The 25,028-nt window shown below is 43.3% G+C and overlaps 1 long non-coding RNA gene across 2 annotated transcripts; it reads right to left on the bottom strand.

The window, feature by feature from the left end:
* Positions 1-299: 299 nt before the first annotated feature.
* LOC131191890 (uncharacterized) lies at positions 300-23,661 on the bottom strand. 2 transcript variants are annotated; one of them, XR_009153594.1, is made up of 3 exons: positions 23,635-23,661; positions 5,337-5,405; positions 300-1,963 (listed from the first exon to the last, which is right to left on the bottom strand). It is a non-coding gene; the product is annotated as an uncharacterized LOC131191890 (long non-coding RNA). The 2 variants fall into 2 exon arrangements; XR_009153593.1 differs by lacking the exon at positions 23,635-23,661 and having other exon boundaries at positions 5,337-5,565.
* Positions 23,662-25,028: the final 1,367 nt, after the last annotated feature.

The raw sequence follows: 25,028 nt of genomic DNA, 5'->3' as shown, positions 1-25,028 counted from the left end.
ATAGGACCTCTTAACCTATTTAGCAACAGTTGGTGAATTGTGGCTACTTTTCATGTTGTCTGCCTCTTCTGTGTTGTCAGAATGAAAATTGTTAAGGCGTGGTTACAGCATAATTCTCTTTCTTTTGTGCAAACATTTTCTCAACACTTTTTCCAGGACCCAACAGGAAAGGTGAAAAAGGAACTACAAGGACTCCCTAAAGAAAATTAGGAAAATCATTTGGTTGCTAGCACTTTTATAAATAATCACAATAGGATTTGCAGAATTCCCTAGAAAATTTAAAATGCTTGGTGATAATATCAGTGAAAAGTAAAGAATTTTTAATATTAGTAAGAGAACTGACTTCACACAACTTTACTCAATAAAGTAGGACTTACGTTTATGTTATGGATATAAAGTATGATATTTTACTAATAAAGAATTTTTATTACATTGGTAACATCGGCATAATGGTAACTATGTTGTTGCCTGTGGTAAACAAATTTTATAGTTGTAAACTTCCATGATAATGGTGCAAGATAGAAGGCTCTGTTAGAATAGCGATGGGTGCCCCATGGGAAGACCTGAAGGGCCAAATTGTGGCTAGATTATCATGGAGAAAATCTGTGTAAGTGGTCGCTGATTTGATGACACATAATTATTTTTTTTTGTTTACATTTATATCCCGCCCTTCTCCGAAGACTCAGGGCGGCTTACAGTGTATAAGGCAATAGTCTCATTCTATTTGTATATTTTTACAAAGTCAACTTATTGCCCCCCCAACAATCTGGGTCCTCATTTTACCTACCTTATAAAGGATGGAAGGCTACCTTATAAAGGATGGAAGGCTGAGTCAACCTTGGGCCGGGCTTGAACCTGCAGTAATTGCAGGCTACTGTGTTCTAATAACAGGCTCTAACAGCCTGAGCTATTCCGGCCCCTTAATCATGAAGGTGATTAAGGCATTTAGTAAAATGTGCATTGTGGGACTGGTGCAGTTTTCTTTGGTAACGAAGTGATCTGAAATGTAGAAAAATATAGATGCCTTCACTTTCTGCTGTTAGCACAAAGAGGAGCCTTCCATGGGCTCAAAGAAAATAAATAGCTCTAAGAACTTTCTCAGTTCAAACACTTTTCACAAACATAATCCAGAAAAAACCCAAGTGAACTTCTCAGAATTATTAACGCTGCAACCTTGATCTCCCTGGCATGGAGGGAGGGAAGGAAGGAAGGAAGGAAGGAAGGAAGGAAGGAAGGAAGGAAGGAAGGAAGGAAGGAAGGAAGGAAGGAATGAATTTGAGAGCCATTGGTAAGAAGTGTTCTTGCTGGTGACAAAACTTTCAGGGACTAACTTTTCAAATCCCACTAACTTTGAATAGGTATATTGGAGAAATTTTTCATAGAGGTTAAATTAACAATCATTAAACCAACAATCAACAGGTTTTAAAAAAATTACAAAAATTGGATAATATATATATATAAGCTGTTTGGAATAAGGAATGTGAACATTTTTTATGGCAAAACCAATGGCCTGGAGATTTAAGAAATGATAAATATGTTTCCTGGTTAATTCAGCTGCAACAGCAAACAATTCTTTGTGTATATTGGACTTCCCAACAGATGCTTGAAAGACATTTGGAGATGTAATAAAATTGAATTAGCTCCTTGGGAGGAAGTTTAAAGATGTTAAGGCACTGTTAAATTATATCCCCCAAATCCATCATTAATTTTCATATGAAGAGCTTTGGATGTATTGTTCTGAGGCTGTAGCAAAATTGGTGATGATGAACAGTGATGATATATTTTTGGAAGGATGTCTGCATGACAGACTCTGAAGTTCGGCTTAATGAAATTTACCAGTTCCCAGTCTTTCAATTGGCTCTTGATCAATCAGAAGGAAAGGTCAGAAAGTACACATCCATGTGGCTCAGTTTGTTGATTAAAAACTGAAATCTATGAGTTTGATGAAGATGTCATTGTCTACCTATTTGATAATACAAAAATAAAGCTTTAGTTTTTTGTAATTTTTTTTCATTCTAATTGTCTTAGTTTTCTAGACACACAGATAATCTGTCAGTCAGATCTGAACTGGTTGAATGGAATTTATACATTTCATGTCTTTTTCTTGTGTTCTTATTTGACATTTGGAGAAAATTGATACAATTGATTTTTAAAAAGAGCAAACTCCAGGGATATGCAAGAGAAGGTGAGCTGAGCTTGAAACATTTATTTTTTTAACCATTAGAAATGGTCACCTTTGTTTTTAATGGACATCCTTGTTCATCTGCCTTTGACTCATGGAGAGATGCACAGTATATTGTTTCTTCGTGCTGGCCAGTCTGATTCTGTGCTGGCCAAGGTTTCCCTGTCCAACTCTATGGGGCGGTGCTCTTCTCTGTTTCTTAGCCAAGGGAGCCAGTGTTATCTGAAGACATTTCCGTAAGTCATGTGGCCAGCATGACTATATGCTGAGATGCTCAGAATGCTGTTACTTTCCTACTGAAGTGGTACCTATTTATCTACTCGCATTTGCATGTTTTCAAGCTGCTAGGTTTGCAGGAGCTGGGACAAGAATGGAAGCTCACCCCATCGTGCAGTATTTAACATAACATCAGAGTTGGAAGGGACCTTGGAGGCCTTCTAGTCCAACCCCCTGCCCAGGCAGGAAACCCTATACCATCTCAGTCAGATGGTTATCCAACATTTTCTTAAAAATTTCCAGTGTTGGAGCATTCACAACTTCTGAAGGCAAGTCGTTCCACTTATTAATTGTTCTAACTGTCAGGAAATTTAGGTCTCGAACTGCCCACCTTTCAGTCGACAAGCCCAGCATCTTAACCACTAGGCACTTTTCCAATCTAGTTTACAGCCCTGGGGTTCCTTGGTAGATCTCACCCAAGTAGTAATCAGACTTTGCCTGGTTTAGCAGTTTCAGGATTGGCCAAATTTAACTAAGTGTTGTCCTCTGCTGTTTTGATGTTGGATTTTTTTTCAATGCAATGAAGTTATAAAGATACAACCGCTGAACATGTGGAAATTGCTGTTCTTTTTCAATTAAAGAATTGAGGAACAGATAATTGCTTAGTCAACTTTCTGGACCATCATAATAATAACTGCCTCTTCCGATTTACTTCTCTCTGGCTTGGTTTTTGCATCATATTATGGATTATTTCAATGATGATTTGTTGAATAAAACATCAGCTATGCTTGATCACACTCATTATGGTCAGCAGAAGTGAACTTTACTAAATTTGTCTCAGTTCACACAGCACACTAAATGATAAACTGAACGGGTGAATCATGTTTTAACTTATCACACCATGTGAACAACTAGCCTCCTGGTGCGACTGGAACAATCTGGAACTGAACATACTCAAAACCGTAGAAATGGTGGTAGACTTCAGGAGAAACCCTCCCATACTACCACCTTTTACAGTACTAGACAATACAGTATCAACAGTAGAGACCTGCAAATTTCTAGGTTCTACCATGTCTCAAGACCTAAAATGGACACTTAACATCAAAAACGTCATCAAAAAAGCACAACAAAGAATATTCTTTCTGTGCCAACTCAGAAAGTTCAAACTGCCCAAGGAGCTGCTGATACAGTTTTACAGTGGCATTATTGAGTCTGTCATCTGCACCTCTATAACTCTCTGGTTTGGTACTGCAAACCATAGTACCAGCATAGTACTTTTGATCTTTATTATGGTTCCTGGTTTCTTGTGCTCAACACACATCGGTTTACAAAGGGAGTTCGTACAGCCAATCACCAGTCATCACATGCAGAAAATCTAAATTGAATGTCTGCATGTATGTGTGCCATAATGAAATGCCCACCACTCTTTTTATTGGCCCAAAGCAGTAGTTGGATGAATCCAGTCTCCTTCCATATATTGATTAATCTGGAGAGGATGTCTAGAGTAGCAAAATCCCATGTAACCATTAAAAGGCAGCTCAATGGCAGAAATTTCAATATTGCCTTGCTGCTATCTAGATCAGTATTTCTCACTGTTGGCAACTTTAAGACATGTGGACTTAAACTCCCAGAATTCCCCTGCCAGATGTGATAGCTCTCCTACATTAGTTTGCAATAAAAAGAACTCTGGAATCTTAAGGGCGAATATGTATGTTTCCATAGGAAGAGATTTCTGAAGTAGTTTTTTGGCCAATAGGATCTACATTTATCTATATATTACTCAAACCCACTGTCATTACCTTTAATAGTGTATCTTAGGGCAATAATTTATGAACCCAAGTATCCCAAATGAGCTAACTTATAGAATGCGTCCAAAATTGGGGGCCCATAACTCCCAAAGGTATGAAAATTGGGGAAGTTGTGGTTGCTTCAATGTTACTAGCTGCTGTTGTGGTCACAGGATCTTCATTTTCAATGTTCTGTAACTGTTTCCCAGACTGTCTTGCAATCCCTCCCTCCCTTCCTCCCCTACTGGGGGAAAGCCACTGCCTGCTGGGAAAGGAGGGAGGGAGGTTCTTTTATACTCCCTGACAGATATATTTCAGGAAATATCTCTGAAATGATGTCCCAATGGAATACAAATTGTCTCATTTTAAATAGAGCAAAACTACAAAATAATTACATGGAACATATTGTGGCCATCTGCTTATGCCCAGAAATTGGGAGGGAGGGCGGTGTTAAAAAATATACTACTTTTCCTTCAAGCCAGGCAATATCAGACCAAGACCCACCATCCTTTCCCAAAACACTGTCAGTTTTGGGGCAATATCACCAATATTTCAGCAGAGATTCTGTTAATCTCTTGAAATTACAGACAATAGAACAGAATAGAATTCTTTATTGGCCAAATGTGATTGGACAAACAAGGAATTTGTCTTGGTGCTTACTGTTGTGACCCAGACCCAGGTAGGTAGTAGGAAACTCAGTCCGTGAAAAAAAAATTATTCGAACAGCTGAAAATTACTTCATTCCCAGCGTAGTTCAACTAAATTAAAACAAATTCCTCCCAACACAAATTCCTCAGTCCTATCGCAAACCTCGGTCCAATTAGGCAAACTGCTAAAGGCCTTTCTTGGCAACGTTCAGAAGTCACAAAAATAAATGCAAGATGTAGACGAAGCAGAAGATGAAGCTACCAACGTTGTTTTCTGGCAAAGCCCAAACACCGTTACTGGTCTGTTTTAAGCCTTATGGGAGGGGTCAATCATCTCTTGGCTCTACTCCTGAATTGTCCTCTTTGCTTGAGCTGCTCTTGCTTTCTGGCAGCTCTTCTCATGCGTGCATTAGGAACAAGCTCCTCCTGTTCCTCTGACTCCCTACTATCAGTTTCTGGAGGCTCTGGTGTCGGTACCTCACTCCCCGATGGCCCTTGGCTCACCTCAGCCTCATCGCTGTCCGACTCTGTTGCCAGCTCCGCAGGCTGCTGGCGGACCACAACTCATACGTTCTCAGTGTACATAAAAGAAAAGATACATTCGTCAAGAATCATAAGGTAGAACACTTAGTGATAGTCATAGGGTACAAATAAGCAATCAAATCATATTAGGAAACAGTCGATATAAATCATAAGGATACCAGCAACAAGGTTACAGTCATACAGTCGTAAGTGGGAGGACAAGTTACTTCAGTTTCATTTGAGGTTCTGTGTACCAGTTTGCAGGGAAAGCAAATTGCTCTGTGCAAAGCATTCCCTGACGGCCATCAACTTTGGCAGAAGAGGAAGTTATCATCAGTATTAAGTCCTATAATTATTGTGAGTGCAGAATCCTTGAAATTGATTGAAAATCTTCCAGAGATCACTTGTTGCAGCTTCACTTTTCTTCTGTTGTTGTCTGCATTAAGGGAAGAGCATGGACTGGAGTCCATTCAATCAAACGCAGAAAATATTATCTTCAGCCAGGAGAAATAATTCTGTCTTGATAAGATTTGGAAGCCAAGATCCAAACCTCACTCAGCAGAATTAAACAGAGAGTTTTGGAGTATCCATTGAGCTGCAAAATAACACATCACTATCTCAACAGAACCTTGTGAGCCTCCTAAAATCCTGTAAACCACCAAGTGTTGTTGTGATTACAGAAGAAAAGAAGTGTGATAAAATTTTGGGCGTAGCTCCAAAGAATTCCAGAAGTTGCTATTGAATTGTAATTTGGCATATGCAAGAAAGCAAAACGTTACTATAACTACATTACTAAAAAGTGGAGACAAAAATATATAAATTAATTAATTAAATAATTAATTTAAATTAATCATGTTTAATATTAATTGACTGGAAACAGAGATTTAATCAATCCAGATTTCATGTTTATCTTGGCTCCTCCCTTATTATTATTCTTATTAGAGTATGGCATTGTTACAATAGCTAGGAGACTACAACGCTATTGAACGGTAGTAGTTTGGCTGCCTGTTTACCAGCTCTGTCGGGTACATACTTGCGCTCTTTCCCGGTGCACCACAAGAAAGCAAGCTAGCTTCACACCAGAAAGGAAGACAAGTGGCTCTTCCTGCAGCCTCATCCAAGGCCTCCTGCCTCCCTGGAGCTGCCTTGCAAAAGAACACCGCCACCAGGAAGCTGGTAGGAGCTGGTAGGAATTTGACTGCCTGCACAGAGTACCAACTCATCTCCCCACTGAAATGTTACCTATTTATCTACTTCCATAGAACATGCTTTCAAACTGTTAGGTGGGCAGAAGCTGAGGCAAATGATGGGAGCTCACCCTGCCACACAGTACTAGGACTTGAACCGCTGGAACAGAGACCATCTCCAGTGTCATTGTGCCATTGACTATTCAAAGGACAATTCAGCTAAATTGGCAGGAATATACTGTCAACCGAATGTACAGTCAACCAAGAGGCAGGTCCAGAAATTAATCCTCTTTCTTTTTTCTGCAGAAATCTGGCTTGGAGGTCCACATGTAGGGATAGACTGTTGAAAAGTGTTAAAAGGATGGAGAGACAAGGCCCAGATGTAAATTAGAGAAATGCTGCATGAGATGTAAGTTTTTTTTCCTGGCTATCAGGGCTTGCAGAAGTTAAATTACTAGTCAGAAGTACAAGTAGTCCTCAACTTATTTATTTATTTATTATTTATTATTTAAATTTGTATACCGCCCTTCTCCCGAAGGACTCAGGGCGGTTCACAGCCAAATAAAAATACAATACTATAAATACAAATTAAAATACAGTTAAAAAACTTATTAAAATTGGCCACAATTAAAATTTAAAACTAAAACCCATTAAAACCCATAAACTTAAAACACTAACCCAGTCCAGCGCAGATGAATAAGTAGGTTTTAAGCTCGCGGCGAAAGGTTCGGAGGTCCGGAAGTTGACGAAGTCCTGGGGGGAGTTCGTTCCAGAGGGCGGGAGCCCCCACAGAGAAGGCCCTTCCCCTGGGTGTCGCCAGACGACACTGTCGCGCCGATGGCACCCTGAGGAGTCCCTCTCTGTGAGAGCGCACGGGTCGGTGAGAGGTATTCGGTAGCAGCAGGCGGTCCCGTAAGTAACCCGGCCCTATGCCATGGAGCGCTTTAAAGACATTCACCAACACCTTGAAGCGCACCCGGAAGGCCACAGGTAGCCAGTGCAGCCTGCGCAGGATAGGTGTCACTCGGGAGCCACGAGGGGCTCCCTCTATCACCCGCGCAGCTGCATTTTGGACTAACTGTAGCCTCCGGATGCCCCTCAAGGGGAGCCCCATGTAGAGAGCATTGCAGTAGTCCAGACGAGAGGTCACAAGGGCGTGAGTGACTGTGCACAAGGCATCCCGGTCTAGAAAGGGGCGCAACTGGCGCACCAGGCGAACCTGGTGGAAAGCTCTCCTGGAGACGGCCGTCAAATGGTCTTCAAAAGACAGCCGTTCATCCAGGAGAACGCCCAAATTGCGCACCCTCTCCATCGGGGCCAATGACTCGCTCCCGACAGTCAGCCGCGGACTCAGCTGACTGTACCGGGATGCCGGCATCCACAGCCACTCCGTCTTGGAGGATTGAGCTTGAGCCTGTTCCTCCCCATCCAGACCCGTCGGCTTCCAAACACCGGGACAGCACTTGATAGCTTCATTGGGGTGGCCGGTGTGGAAAAGTACAGCTGGGTGTCATCAGCGACAGCTGGTACCTCACACCGAAGCCACTGATGATCTCACCCAGCGGTTTCATATAGATGTTGAACAGAAGGCGAGAGAATGACCCCGCGGCACCCCACAAGTGAGGCGCCGCGGGTCGACCTCTGCCCCCCTGTCAACACCGTCTGCGACCGGTCGGAGAGATAGGAGGAGAACCACCGATAAACGGTGCCTCCCACTCCCAATCCCCCCAACCGGCGCAGCAGGATACCATGGTCGATGGTATCGAAAGCCGCTGAGAGATCTAATAGGACCAGGGCAGAGGAATAACCCCTATCCCTGGCCCTCCAGAGATCATCCACCAACGCGACCAAAGCCGTCTCAGTGCTGTAACCGGGCCGGAAGCCGGACTGGAACGGGTCCAGATAGACAGTTTCCTCCAGGTGCAGGGGGAACTGATATGCCACCATACTCTCTACAACCTTCGCCGGCGGGTTGGAGACCGGACGGTAATTACCTAAAACAGCCGGGTCCAGGGAAGGCTTCTTGAGGAGGGGCCTCACCACCGCCTCTTTCAAGGCGGCCGGAAAGACTCCCTCCAACAAGGAAGCACTCGTAATCCCCTGGAGCCAGCCTCGTGTAACCTCCTGAGTGGCCAGCACCAGCCAGGAGGGGCACGGGTCCAGTAAACACGTGGTGGCATTCAATCTACCCAGCAACCTGTCCATGTCCTCGGGAGTCACAGGGTCAAACTCATCCCAAACAACATCACCAAGACCGCCCTCAGACGTCCCGTCCGAATCGCCACAATTTTGGTCCAGACCGTCCTTCAGCTGAACGATTTTATCGTATAGATAACCGTTAAACTCCTCAGCACGTCCCTGCAACGGGTCATCCCGCTCCCCCTGGTGAAGGAGGGAGCGGGTCACCCGAAACAGGGCAGCTGGGCGGTTATCTGCCGACGCAATGAGGGAGGAGGCGTAGCAACGCCTCGCTTCCCTCAGTGCCACTAGGTAGGTCCTAGTATAGGATCTAACTAGTGTCCGATCAGCCTCTGAACGGCTGGACCTCCAGGAACTCTCTAGGCGTCTTCTCCGGCGTTTCATCCGCCTCAGCTCCTCGGAGAACCAAGGAGCTGGTTGGGGTCTGCGCCGGGTCAGAGGTCGCAAAGGCACGACACGGTCTAAAGCCCCAGCCGCAGCCTGTTCCCCAGGCGGCAGCTAGTTCCTCTGCCGTGCCGTGAGCCAGACCCTCAGGAAATGGCCCAAGCTCCGTCCGGAACCTCTCTGGGTCCATCAGGCACCTGGGACGGTACCAACGTAATGGTTCCGTCTCCCTGCGGTGTTGGGTAGCGGTCAGAAAGTCCAGGCGAAGGAGAGAGTGATCTGACCATGACAAAGGTTCAATGACTATTTCCTTTAAGTCCAGATCTCTCGACCACTGACCAGAGACAAAATCAGGTCCAGTGTGCCACCCCGATGTGAGTGGGGCCATCCACTACTTGAGTCAGGTCCAAGGCCGTCATGGAAGCCAAGAACTCCCGAGCTACTGTCGATGACGAGCCGGCAGATGGCAGGTTAAAGTCCCCATGACTAAAAGTCTGGGGTCTCCACTGCCACCCGGCAAGCACCTCCAGGAGCTCGGGCAGGGCAGCTGTCACGCAGCAAGGAGCCAGGTACGCGACCAGCAAGCCCATCTGACATCTATGACCCCACCTCACAAAGAGGGATTCACACCCGGCAATCTGAGGTACAGTGGTCTCCCTCGGCTCTAGACTCTCTTTGATAACAACCGCCACCCCTCCACCCCTACCCTGGGCCCTCGGCTGATGGAATGCACGGAAACCCGGTGGGCACATCTCGACCAGGGGCACACCCCCTTCAGTGCCCAATCAGGTCTCCGTAACGCCTATAACATCCGCGGCACCCCCCTGAATCAGATCATGTATTAGGGGGGCCTTATTGGCCACGGACCGTGCGTTGCATAACATCAGACGAAGGCCCAGGCTCTGAGGGTCCTGACCATCCGGGGAACGGGTAAAGTCAGGGGGATCGGGGCACGCGATCGCCTGCATACATCGAACGCGTGACCCCCTATGTCGATACGATCCCCCCCTTCCGCCATATCTGCCCCTTCCACTTACCGTGCAAATAGACTCACCCTCACACAAAGGAACACCCTTACAACCATTCATTTAGTGACTATTCAAAGTTACAACTGAGTAGAAAAAAATTGTCCACAGTCATGTGATCAAAATTAGAAGATTTGACAACAGGTATATATTTACGGATATATTACAGGTATATATTTGACAACAGGTATATATTTACCAGAGTCAGCAACGACTAGCACATATGTGCAAGGGAAACTTTTACCTTTACCTTTTATATATTTACGATAATTGCAACGTCCCAGGTTCATATGATCACCATTTGCAATCTTCCCAGCTGGCTTCCAACAACCAAGTTAATGGGGAAACTGGATTAGCTTAACAATGATATGATTCACTTAACAACGGTTAAGTGTTTGCTTAACAACTCTGGCAAAAGAAGGTCATAAAGTCAGACATGACTTACTTGGCTTGCTTAGCAATGGAAATTCTTTACAAATACAGTTGTAAATTATGGTAGATGGTTACTAGCGAGGAAACAGTCTTCACATTCACATGATTTTGTACACCTTCATAAAAATGATCCATCCTTGGGCTGAAATGACACCTATCTTCCAATAATGTCTGAGTGGGTCCCCACCCGAAGAACACTTTCAAAAATGTTCACAAATGTTCACAAACACGTTTACAAATGTTGTCAAAAATGATTTTTAAAAAATAAAGTAGATGCAAAACAGTGGAACAGAAATTGCGGGCCGTTAAGCAAATCCAACTTTCCCCATATTTTTTTTTTCCATTTCACGTTGAAATACAACTTAAATGTTTACCTTATCTGAAGTTTAGGAGAAGTATATCAGGTTCAATTTGTTAAGCAGGTATAATGAGGCCATGAAGCAGTTAAAAGATTTTGTAACAGTAATGTATTCTGCTTCCCACTGGTTGCATAATGAACTTCCCATATTTTTTGGAGTATAAGATGCACCGGAGTATAAGATGCACCTTAGTTTTTGGAGAGGAAAATAAGAAAAAGGCTGATTGGCAGGTGGATTGGCCTCCCAGAATACCCCCAATCAGCTGTTCCCAGAGGTGAATTTTAGAAACAGGTTCCTTGGTTGTGAGCTCTGTGCCTTGTTTTTTTTTGCTTTTTTTTTCTGCTTCTGAAACACGGTTTCAGAAAAAACTTTTTTCTGCCTCTGAAAGCCTCCAAAACAGAACTTCAGAAAAAAAGCCTCTGAAGCTCTGTTTGGGGCTTCTTTTCTGAAGCTTCGTTTCTGGTGCTTTTTTCAGCCTCTGAAACCTCCGTTTGAGAAGCTGGGCGGGGCTACATTTGGAGTATAAGACGCACCCAGATTTTCCCCCTCTTTTTGGGGAGAAAAAGGTGTGTCTTATATTCTGAAAAAAATGGTACTCGCCGAAGAGGAGAAGAGCTTACTTCTTAGATTCTTTAAAATTAAGGATCTAATATTTAATAAAATATTAGGGGTTTGCTAGTGGACATGTAACCATTAAAAGGCAGCTCAATGGCAGAAATTTCAATATTGCCTTGCTGCTATCTAGATCAGTATTTCTCACTGTTGGCAACTTTAAGACATGTGGACTTAACTCCCAGAATTCCCCTGCCAGATGTGATAGCTCTCCTACATTAGTTTGCAATAAAAGAACTCTGGAATCTTAATAATATGTATGTTTCCATAGGAAGAGATTTCTGAAGTAGTTTTTTGGCCAATAGGATCTACATTTATCTATATATTACTCAAACCCACTGTCATTACCTTTAATAGTGTATCTTAGGGCAATAATTTATGAACCCAAGTATCTCAAATGAGCTAACTTATAGAATGCGTCCAAAATTGGGGGCCCATAACTCCCAAAGGTATGAAAATTGGGGAAGTTGTGGTTGCTTCAATGTTACTAGCTGCTGTTGTGGTCACAGGATCTTCATTTTCAATGTTCTGTAACTGTTTCCCAGACTGTCTTGCAATCTCTCCCTCCCTTCCTCCCTACTGGGGAAAGCCACTGCCTGCTGGGAAAGGAGGGAGGAGGTTCTTTATACTCCTGACAGATATATTTCAGGAAATATCTCTGAAATGATGTCCCAATGGAATACAAATTGTCTCATTTTAAATAGAGCAAAACTACAAAATAATTACATGGAACATATTGTGGCCATCTGCTTATGCCCAGAAATTGGGAGGGAGGGCGGTGTTAAAAAATATACTACTTTTCCTTCAAGCCAGGCAATATCAGACCAAGACCCACCATCCTTTCCCAAAACACTGTCAGTTTTGGGGCAATATCACCAATATTTCAGCAGAGATTCTGTTAATCTCTTGAAATTACAGACAATAGAACAGAATAGAATTCTTTATTGGCCAAATGTGATTGGACAAACAAGGAATTTGTCTTGGTGCTTACTGTTGTGACCCAGACCCAGGTAGGTAGTAGGAAACTCAGTCCGTGAAAAAAAAATTATTCGAACAGCTGAAAATTACTTCATTCCCAGCGTAGTTCAACTAAATTAAAACAATCATTAAAAACTTATTCTACTGCCCAATTAATTAAAAATAAAATATAGATATTAAAATCAATTTAAAACCCTCTAAATTAAAATCTAAAAACTAAGCCAGTCCTGCACAGATGAATAAATGTGTCTTGAGCTCATGACGGAAGGTTCAAGGTCCGGAAGTTGTGAGTCCTGGGGAGTTCGTTCCAAAGGCGGGAGCCCCACAGAGAAGGCCCTTCCCTGGCGTGCCGCCAGGCGACACTGCCTAGCTGACGGCACCCTGAGGAGTCCCTCTGTGAGAGCGCACGGGTCGGTGAGAGGTATCTGGTCGCAGTAGGCGGTCCCAGATAACCCGGCCCTATGCCATGGAGCGCTTTAAAGGTGGTCACCAAAACCTTGAAGCGCACCGAAAGCCACAGGTAGCCAGTGCAGACTGCGAGGATAGGTGTTATGGGAGCCACGAGGGGCTCCATCTATCACCCGCGCAGCCGCGTTCTGGACTAACTGTAGCCTCCGGATGCCCTTCAAGGGGAGCCCCATGTAGAGAGCGTTGCAGTAATCCAGGCGAGACGTCACGAGGGCGTGAGTGACCGTGCATAGGGCCTCCCGGTCCAGAAAGGGGCGCAACTGGCGCACCAGGCGAACCTGGTAGAACGCTCTCCTGGAGACGGCTGTCAAATGATCTTCTAGAGACAGCCGTTCATCCAGGAGGGCGCCTAAGTTGCGCACCCCCTCCATCGGGGCCAATGACCCGCCACCGATGGTCAGCCGCGGATTTAGCTGACTGTACCGGGACGCCGGCATCCACAGCCACTCTGTCTTGGAGGGATTGAGCTTGAGCCTGTTTCTCCCCATCCAGACCCGTACGGCCTCCAGACACCGGGACAGCACTTCGATGGCTTCGTTGGGGTGGTCCGGTGTGGAAAAGTACAGCTGGGTGTCATCCGCGTACAGCTGGTACCTCACACCGAACCCACTGATGATCTCACCCAGCGGCTTCATATAGATGTTGAACAGAAGGGGCGAGAGGATCGATCCCTGCGGCACCCCACAAGTGAGGCGCCTCGGGGCCGACCTCTGCCCCCCTGTCAACACCGACTGCGACCGGTCGGAGAGATAGGAGGAGAACCACCGATAAACGGTGCCTCCCACTCCCAATCCTCCAACGGCGCAGCAGGATACCATGGTCGATGGTATCGAAGCCGCTGAGAGGTCTAATAGGACCAGGGCAGAGGAACAACCCCTATCCCTGGCCCTCCAGAGATCACTTGCAGCTTCACTTTTCTTCTGTTGTTGTCTGCATTAAGGGAAGAGCATGGACTGGAGTCCATTCAATCAAACGCAGAAAATATTATCTTCAGCCAGGAGAAATAATTCTGTCTTGATAAGATTTGGAAGCCAAGATCCAAACCTCACTCAGCAGAATTAAACAGAGAGTTTTGGAGTATCCATTGAGCTGCAAAATAACACATCACTATCTCAACAGAACCTTGTGAGCCTCCTAAAATCCTGTAAACCACCAAGTGTTGTTGTGATTACAGAAGAAAAGAAGTGTGATAAAATTTTGGCGTAGCTCAAAGAATTCAGAAGTTGCTATTGAATTGTAATTTGGCATATGCAAGAAAGCAAAACATTACTATAACTACATTACTAAAAGTGGAGAAAAATATATAAATTAATTAATTAATTAATTAATTTAAATTAATCATGTTTAATATTAATTGACGATTTGGAAGCCAAGATCCAAACCTCACTCAGCAGAATTAAACAGAGAGTTTTGGAGTATCCATTGAGCTGCAAAATAACACATCACTATCTCAACAGAACCTTGTGAGCCTCCTAAAATCCTGTAAACCACCAAGTGTTGTTGTGATTACAGAAGAAAAGAAGTGTGATAAAATTTTGGGCGTAGCTCCAAAGAATTCCAGAAGTTGCTATTGAATTGTAATTTGGCATATGCAAGAAAGCAAAACATTACTATAACTACATTACTAAAAAGTGGAGACAAAAATATATAAATTAATTAATTAATTAATTAATTTAAATTAATCATGTTTAATATTAATTGACTGGAAACAGAGGTTTAATCAATCCAGATTTCATGTTTATCTTGGCTCCTCCCTTATTCTTATTCTTATTAGAGTATGGCATTGTTACAATAGCTAGGAGACTGCTAATGAAGAATAGTAGCTTGGCTGCCAGTTTACCAGTTCTATTTGGTACATACTTGCACTCTTTCGGTGCACCACAAGAAAGCAAGCTAGCTTCACACCAGAAAGGAAGACAAGTGGCTCTTCCTGCAGCCTCATCCAAGGCCTCCTGCCTCCCTGGAGCTGCCTTGCAAAAGAACACCGCCACCAGGAAGCTGGTAGGAGCTGGTAGGAATTTGACTGCCTGCACAGAGTACCAACTCATCTCCCCACTGAAATGTTACCTATTTATCTACTTCCATAGAACAAGCTTTCAAACTGCAAGGTGGGCAGAAGTTGAGGCGAGTGATGGGAGCTCACCCAGCCACACAGTGCTAGGACTCTAAATGCTGGAACAAAGACCATCTCCAGTGTCATTAAGCCATTGACTATTCAAAGGACAATTCAGCTAAATTGGCAGGAATATACTGTCAACCGAATATACAGTCAACCGAGAGGCAGGTCCAGAAATTAATCCTCTTTCTTTTTTCTGCAGAAATTTGGCTTGGAGGTCCACATGTAGGGATAGACTGTTGAAAAGTGTTAAAAGGATGGAGGGACAAGGCCCAGATGTAAATTAGAGAAATACTGCATGAGATGTAAGTTTTTTTTCCTGGCTATCAGGGCTTGCAGAAGTTAAATTACTAGTCAGAAGTACAAGTAGTCCTCAACTTACAGCCATTCATTTAGTGACTATTCAAAGTTACAACTGAGTAGAAAAAAATTGTCCACAGTCATGTGATCAAAATTCGAAGATTTGACAACAGATATATATTTACGGATATATTACAGGTATATATTTGACAACAGGTATATATTTACCAGAGTTGGCAACGACTAGCACATTTGTGCAAGGGAAATCTTTACCTTTACCTTTTATATATTTACGATAGTTGCAATGTCCCAGGTTCATATGATCACCATTTGCAATCTTCCCAGCTGGCTTCCAACAACCAAGTTAATGGGGAAACTGGATTAGCTTAACAATGATGTGATTCACTTAACAACTGTTAAGTGTTTGCTTAACAACTCTGGCAAAAGAAGGTCATAAAGTCAGACATGACTTACTTGGCTTGCTTAGCAATGGAAATTCTTTACAAATACAGTTGTAAATCATGGTAGATGGTTACTAGTGAGGAAACAGTCTTCACATTCACATGATTTTGTACACCTTCATAAAAATGATCCATCCTTGGGCTGAAATGATACCTATCTTCCAATAATGGCTGAGTGGGTCCCCACCCGAAGAACACTTTCAAAAATGTTCACAAATGTTCACAAACACGTTTACAAATGTTGTCAAAAATGATTTTTAAAAAATAAAGTAGATGCAAAACAGTGGAACAGAAATTGCGGGCCATTAAGCAAATCCAACTTTCCCCATTTTTTTTTTTCATTTCACGTTGAAATACAACTTAAATGTTTACCTTATCTGAAGTTTAGGAGAAGTATATCAGGTTCAATTTGTTAAGCAGGTATAATGAGGCCATGAAGCAGTTAAAAAATTTTGTAACAGTAATGTATTCTGCTTCCCACTGGTTGCATAATGAACTTCCCATATTTTTTGGAGTATAAGATGCACCGGAGTATAAGATGCACCTTAGTTTTTGGAGAGGAAAATAAGAAAAAGGCTGATTGGCAGGTGGATCGGCCTCCCAGAATACCCCCAATCAGCTGTTCCCAGAGATGAATTTTAGAAACAGGTTCCTTGGTTGTGAGCTCTGTGCCTTGCTTTTTTTTTTGCTTTTTTTTCCTGCCTCTGAAACACCGTTTCAGAAAAAACATTTTTTGCCTCTGAAAGCCTCCGAAACAGCTTCAGAAAAAAAGCCTCTGAAGCTCTGTTTGGGGGCTTCTTTCCTGAAGCTTCATTTCTGATGCTTTTTTCAGCCTCTGAAACCTCTGTTTGAGAAGCTGGGCGGGGCTACATTTGGAGTGTAAGACGCACCCAGATTTTCACCCTCTTTTTGGGGAGAAAAAGGTGTGTCTTATATTCTGAAAAAAATGGTACTCACCGAAGAGGAGAAGAGCTTACTTCTTAGATTCTTTAAAATTAATATTTAATAAAATATTAGGGGTTTGCTAGTGGACATGTAACCATCCCAGCATCCTTTGGGAACCTCTTTCATGGTAATGTACTCATGGTTCTTTGAAGTCTAGGGTTAACAGGTCTGGGTTGCAAATACAGGCTTACAAACCTTAGTTTAGCTATTGTATTGTTACAATAGTACTGAAAACTTATGCACTTATGATTTTCTCAGTCTCCCTACTGTCATGTGATCAAAATTCAGGCAATTGGCAGCTGGCATATATTTCTGACAGTTATAGCAATAGCAATAGCACTTAGACTTATATACTGCTTCATAGCCCTCTCTAAGTGGTTTTACAGAGTCAGCCTATTGCTTCCAACAATCTGGGTCCTCATTTTACCCACCTCGGAAGGATGGAAGGCCGAGTCAACCTTGAGCCTGGTGGGATTTGAACTGCCAAATTGCAGGCAGCCGGCAGGCAGCAGAAGTAGCCTGCAGTACTGCACTCTAACCACTGCACCACCGAGCTTCCTATGTTCTGTTTGAGACCTACTGAGCTGGTTTCTGACAAGCAAAGGCGAGAGAATGGAGGAAAGCTGGATTTGCCTAATGGGCCACCTGATTCATTTAGCGACTGCAGTGATTTGCTTAACAACTATCGCAAAAAATGTCATAAAACCAGGCATAATTCACTTAACAACCACATTCTGGTCCCAGTTATGGTCATAAGTCCAGGACTACCTGCATCTGAAAAATCAATAGATGGCAGCAAAGAGGCGCAGAAAACATGTTTGTTGCCATCTAATGTTGCTTGTTTTTAGCAATCCAGATCTGGCAGCCCTACTGAAGACTATGAGATGTTAGGACAACATTGTCTAATGTGGTGCCCTTCGGCTTCCAGGCAATTCCTATCATTTTTATAATTCAGGGTGATTTGTGAGCCAAGATTAAGTTTGTACATTCTGTTAAGTCAGAATGGGCAAACTTTCTTGGAGTGTTTAACCATGGTGGCTTAATAAATTAACCAGAATTGCCTGGGTTTGCACTTACATGACACCATAAACCAGGGATGTCAGACTCAAGGCCTGGGGGCTGGATCTGGCCCATGCGGTGCTTAGGTCTGGCCGATGGGGCTTCCCTAGAAACAGTGAAGGACTGGCCCATGATGCCTCTGCCAGTGAAAACGGAATGAAACTCCGTTTTCACTGGCAGAGGTTTGCAGGAGGTTGTCACAGCCGAAAATGGAGCTGGCAGAGCGCTTGGGCCACCACAGGAGCCCCCGAGACAAGTGACGTCAAGCTGGCCATGCCCACCCCAGCATTGCCCACTCCCCTCCCCCAAGGTCAAACACAATCCTGATGCGGCCCTCAATGAAATCAAGTTTGACACCCCTGCCATAAACCATGGTTCACACAAAGCATAAGCCAAGCAAAAACATTTCAAATTTAGTGTGACGCATAAATGCAGCCTGAATTTTCTAATTATTATTACTTGGGTTTCAAGCTCCTCTCCCCTGAGCTCCAGAAAGAGTCTAAATAGCTTACAATATTTTAAAATATATATGCTTTTCAATGTATATTTAAAAGGAACATGATTGCCTAGGAAAAAAACCCTCATAAACAACATCTAGAAAAAAAATTGACAAGAGCTCCACAAACGCCCTAAAAATGAGCCTGAGATGGAGTAACAGGTTTCTGGATCAATTAACAACAAATTTGATTTATAATATGACTGAAACTTAAATGATGCAAGTCACTAATTCACTTTTCAGATGCATTATCTTAATTGATCTTCTATGTAATTAGCAAGAAGTTAGCATTGAAGTCTTGACCAGGCAGGGCATTTTTAAGCCTCTGAAAGATCTTTAAATATTGCTATTCCTTCCCCAATTTTTGTTCCCGGCATCCTATATCGATTGGAATATATTTCTAAATTGCTTTTTTATCTACTGAACTCAGCATCCCAGCAACTAGTGGCATCTGGGGAAAGCTGAAATATTGGTTCATTTTGCTTCCTACAAGCGAAAAAGATTGGTCATTGGATCATTTAAAATACTAAATGATATTTTGGATTGGGGCAGTGGTGAAATGTAAAATTTGTTACCACGTGGCGTGGCTTGGGGGGTAATGTGACTGGGTGGGCATGGCCAACTTTTTTTTTACTTTTAAAAGCATTTTTTCTACAACTTTTTTGGCCAAAGAGGTTGTAAAAAATGCTTTTAAAAGCCTCTGACGATCCCAGCTGAGCCGTGGAATCATCAGCGGCTTTTTTTTTACTTTTAAAAGTATTTTTTTGGCCGAAGAAAAAATGCTTTTAAAAGTAAAAAAAACCCCTCTGATGATCGTGCGGCTCAGCTGGGCATAAGGGGGGGATTTTTGCTACTGGTTCTCCAAACCACCTGCCGCCATCGCCACTGGATTAGGTGATCCGGTCCAAACCGGGAGCATTTCACCCCTGGATTGGGATTGGGGACTTCAGGTATGAGACCTGAAGCAATTATCTTCACTGCCTATACCTGTGATGGTGAACCTATGGCACGCATGCCAGAAGTGACACACAGAGCCATCTCTCCGTGCACTTGAGCCATTGCCCATTGCTCTTCCAGGTTCCGGTGCGTCAGCCAGCTGGTCTTCACACGCGCGGGAGTGCCGGAAACTGGAAGAGCAGCCGCTCAGTGCGCATGTACGTGCCAGGAAGTTGATCTTCCTGTTTCCACCACACGCATGAACACTGGCCATCTGGTCTTCTGGTTCCTGGCGTGCATGCATGTGTGAAGACCAACTGGCCAGTGCGCATGTTTGAGCCGGAAACCAGAAGATCATCTTCTTGGCCCGCGCATGCATACCGGGCGGCTGCTCTTCCTGTTTCCAGCATGCGTGTGCACACCCCCGTTTCGCCACTCAGTGCCGAAAAAGTTTGCCACCACTGACCTATACTCTTTAAAAGCTCTGGGAAAAGTAGAATGGTGCAAAGATCATTAGGATTTGCCTACATGCACAGGTAATCATGTCAGGTAAATCATGAACCTCCATCACCAGACTTGTCCCAAAAGTGCTTTTTCAAAAGGCAACTGGACTTGCTTGGTTTGTCCTTGAAGATGTTTCACTTCTCATCCAAGAAGCGTCTTAGGTTCTGACTCGGAACTGAAGAAGCTTCTTGGATGAGAAGCGAAACATCTTCAAAGAAAAACCAAGAACGTCCGGTTGCCTTTTGACAAAAATACCATTCGGACAGCCATGACCTGGATGACTGAAAATCTCCATAGACATGACCGAGCACAGCTGTGTTGATTTTTCCATGCTGTTCCCACACCACTGGGAGGGAAGGACACAATAGACACCATTGTTCAAAGTGACACAGGCACATAATCCAAAACCTTGACTCAGCAGGGTGAGATCACACGGCAGAGAAGGGGTCACCCACATGGAATGTATGACTCAGATGTGAGATTTATGTATACATTTGTTGAAATTGCATCTCCACCATCCTCAGCCCCCAGTTATCATCCCAAGAATCTTTGAGGACTCTTAGGTTTGAAATAAAATGACTAAAACATAATCATCTAGAGCAGGGGTCTCCAACCTTGTCAACTTTAAGACTTGTGGATTTCAACTCCCAGAATTCCTCAGCCAGCTTTGTTGACAAGGTTGGAGACCCCTGATCTAGACAGTATTTGAACTCTGGTTGCTTATTGTACGGTATGACTGTCACTGGTTGTTGTGTCTTGTGATTCTTGATGAGTGTATCTTGCCTTTTTATGTACACTGAGAACATCTGCACCAAAGACAAATTCCTTGTGTGTCCAATCACACTTGGCCAATAAAGCATTCTATTCTATTCTATTCTATTCTATTCTATTCTATTCTATTCTATTCTATTCTATTCTATTCTATTCTATTCTATTCTCTCTTGCCAGGGGTGCCCAATGTTGGCAACTTTAAGACTTGTGGACTTCAGCTCCCAGAATTCTCCAGCCAACCACCCCTATTCTGGAAGCTGAAATTCACAAGTCTTAAAGTTGCCAAGGTTGGACACCTCTGCTTAGGGCCTTGTGTTTTGAAAATATAAGACATGATATCTGAAAAACAAGACATCTGCCTCCAGCCCATAACCACATATCCCTAAAATGTTGGGCGGGTGTGAGTAAGAAGGTAGATTGTAACTCATTGACTCCACCAAAAGTCTGTTTCACACAGCGCTGTTTATCTAACTTTATTTTAGAAACATGATTTGCTTGAGTTAAAACAAAAGAAACCCAAAGCAGCTTATAGCAGCAGGTCTGTTTATATACATATACGCAATAAAATCAAATCCATAAATTACACTAATGGTTTGGGGCGCCAACAAAAGCAATAATAACTTCAAAAGTCAACAAAAAAAATAATGACTCAGAAATCTTTAAGAGAACCAAAATAAAAGCCTGAGTAAAAGCAAATAGAAAATATTTTTAAGTAAGGGCTTTTTTAGATAATCAGCCTGGCTTTGGCCAATATCTAAACCATAACATAGCTTTCAACATCCTGGTTTCCTGATACGTTTCTATAATTTATAGCCATTATCATCCTGTGTTTTTCTGATCTGGAAAGGGAGAGACTGGGGAACGTAAATATAAAAAATATACTGTACTCAATAGCCTGGTTCACATGATAAGGTCACTATAATATGACAATAAACAATTGTTAAAAGTTGCACTTCTTGCACTGAGCCGTGAGATACTTTAAAAGTATTTTGTGAACTAAGCTGTGAGGCTTATATCAGAGGACTCATATGTTTTCCCTACAAGAAAAGACTAAAATATTTCTAACTGTATAGAAAGGGGACATGATCAAGAAGAAATGGACAGAAGAAAGTTTTTCTCTCTTTTTCAAAATTCTAAGGTAAAGGTAAAGGTTCCCCTCGCACATACGTGCTAGTCGTTGCCGACTCTAGGAGGCAGTGCTCATCTCCATTTCAAAGCTGAAGAGCCAGCGCTGTCTGAAGACATCTCCGTGGTCATGTGGTCGGCATGACTCAACGCCAAAGGCACACGGAACGCTGTTACCTTCCCTCCCTATTTTTTCTACTCCCTGTGTTACCTCCTTATTTTTTCTACTTGCATTTTTACGTGCTTTCGAAATTGCTAGGTTGGCAGAAGCTGGGACGAAAAACGGGAGCTCACCCCATTACACGGCAGCACTAGGGATTTGAATCTCTGAGCTGCTGACATTTCAATCGACAAGCTCAACGTCCTAGCCCCTGAGCCACCGTGTCCCTAGGACCATCTAATGTAGGGGTCTCCAACCTTAGAAACTTTTAAGGTTTGTGGACTTCAACTCTAGAGTTCCTCAGCCAGCAAAGCTGGCTGAGGAACTCTGGGAATTGAAGTCCACAAGACGTAAAGTTACTAAGGTTGGAGACCCTGATCTAATGAACCTGAAAGCAATTTAGAGAAAGCAAAAGAAGACACTTCTTCATAAAGCACATATTTATTTATTTAAACTATTTATAGAGCCACCCATCCAATGGTGAAATCCAAATATTTTTACTACTGGTTCTGTGGATGTGGCTTGGTGGGCATGGTGTGGCTTGGTGGGCATGGCTTAGTGGGTGTGGCAAGGGAAGGATACTGCAAAATCTCCATTCCCTCCCCACTGCAGGGGAAGGATACTGACATTCTACATTCCCACCCCACACCAGGGGAAGGATACTACAAAATCTCGATTCCCACCCCACTCTGGGGCCAGCCAGAGGTGGTATTTGCTGATTCTCCGAATTGCTCAAAATTTCCGCTACGGGTTCTTCAGAACCTGTCAGAACCGGTTGGATTTCATCCCTGCACCCATCTCTAGAAAGTGGCTCTAGGCAGTGTGTAAAGATTCAAAACAATGTTAACAAATTAAAAATTTAACTTCATCCAATTCATAAAGAACATCATTAGCCAACATTAATTAGCAGAGAACGCCTAAACCATACCATAACCACTACAAAGGCTATTAATTGAATGGTTTTTAAAGGGGATTGGATGAATCCATGGAGGTCAGCTCTATCAAGGAGGAGGTTTGGGGTGAGAACAATGAGCCTCCAAATACCACTTACCAGGAAACAAGGCTGTCTGTCTTTTACCTGTGTGAGCATATCAGATGCACCTGGTTGGCTATTGTGAAAAACAAATTCTGGTCTAGGACGGGCCTTAACTTGATCTAGCAAGACTGTTCTTGTGGTTGGATTCATGATTAAGTCATAAATCATGTTTAGTAACTCCAGGGCTTGGGTTTACATATAGACAGCATATTAAAGGCAGAGACATCATCTTGTGACAAAGATCCATATAGTCAAAGCTATAGTTTTTCCAGTAGTAATGAATAGCTATGAGAGTTGGACCATAAGGAAAGCTGAACACTGAAGAAGTTGCTTTCAAACGGTGGTATTGAAGACCCTTGATAGTTCCCTGCACTTCAAAGAGATCAAATCAGTCTATCCTAAACGAAGTCAACTTTGACTGTTCTTAGGAGAGTCAGATACTGAAGCTGAAGCTAAAATATTTTGGCCACATAAGGAGAAGAGAGAACTCACTGGAAAAGACCCTGATGTTGGGAAAGATTGAGAGCAAAAAGGAGAAGGAGACAGCTGTTCTGACCTAGGCTCCCTGAGAAAGCTTAAATCACACACTTAGTCCCAAAAAACCCTCTTCTATTTAAACAGCTGTGAATTATGGTCATTCACAGCCTGTAATAATTCACAAACATTCTGTGAAGAGTCCAACAGATGTCTGCCACAGTCTTTCAAGGTAATGCTGATAAGCACTCACCTTTATCTCCCTTGAAACGCTGCAGGAAACCTAATTGCCAAACGGAGCACAGAATCAAACGGAGCTTCTCAGAGTTTGAACTGACCAGAATGAACAAATTGCTTCCTGCAAAGGCTCACATGCATTTGCTCCTCTCTTATGTCTTATGGGAGGGGCCAATCATCTCCAAGCCTTACTCCTAAGTCACCCCTTTTGTCTTAACTGTTCTTGCCTCCTGGCAGCTCAGCGCATGCGCACACTGGGTACAGGCTCCCCCTGTTTTTCTGCCTCGCTGATGTCAGATTCCGAAGGCTCCGGAGGCAGTGCATAACTACCAGATGGCCCTGGCCCCTCTCTGCCTCCAACACAGAGCCCTCATCCAAGCCTTCCCCAGACTCCAGGACTGGCTCATGTTCCTCCCAACCTCCTCACTGTCCAAATCTGCTGCCAGCTCTGCTGGCCACTGGCGGACCACAACAGCAGCAGAGGTTAGATTGTGTCATCAACACAATGAACATGATTTTAGCCAAACTCCAGAAGATGATAGAAGGGCCTGGCATGCTATGGTCCATGGGGTCATGAAGAGTTGGATACAACAACAATGGGCAACAAAGGAAATCAGTCATTCCTAAGAGTAAGGATTTATAGTACATAGTATACTAGTAGAGATGGTACCTACAGAAGTACCTGGGAATGTTTAGAGTAGGGGTATCAAACTGGCAGCCTGCGGGCCAGATGTGTCACATGCAAGTCATGCCCACGAAGGGCAAATAGTTACATCACGAAACATCATGTGACAGCATCGTGATGTGGTGAGTTTGACACCTGTGATTTAGAGGAAAGAGCGTGGGCAGAATTCCAGCTGACATTTGTATGACTAAGAATGAAAAAACTGGGCTGCTAGTAGAATGGAGCATCCTAAAAGCCCAAATAGAAGCCCTTAACTGGAGTGTTTTGTTTTAAAATGGGAGGTTTCTTCAAATTTCCAAGAAAGAGCCAAATTATGCATAACCCAGCCTGGAATGGTCTCATGACCTAAGAGTAAAAGAAATGAATTGTTCTCCAGAAGGGTTAGTTAGATCAGCTGATGCCTGACTTTAGCAGGTTCCGCTCCATGTGTAAGAGAGCTACCACAGCAGTGAGTCACGTCTCTTTCTTAAACACACAGCTCTGCCCACCACATGAATGGCCTCTCCAACTGCTTTGTTTCACAAGAGTTTAGACCTGCCCAGTGACTACTAAATAGTAATATGTGCACGGTTCACCTACATACGTGCATTTACTTGTATGCGCCCCAAGGTCAAGTTGGAAAGATAACACTTGCATTCATTGAGTTGGATATGCCCGTGATTATGGGAAAAAAATGAATGAGTCACAGTGAATAGATTTCAGTTCTGCATTTAGAGCAGGGGTTT

The sequence above is a fragment of the Ahaetulla prasina genome, chromosome 2 (assembly GCF_028640845.1).
Source record: "Ahaetulla prasina isolate Xishuangbanna chromosome 2, ASM2864084v1, whole genome shotgun sequence".
Classification (NCBI taxonomy): Eukaryota; Metazoa; Chordata; class Lepidosauria; order Squamata; family Colubridae; genus Ahaetulla; species Ahaetulla prasina.
This window is presented reverse-complemented; position numbering and strand designations above follow the sequence as displayed.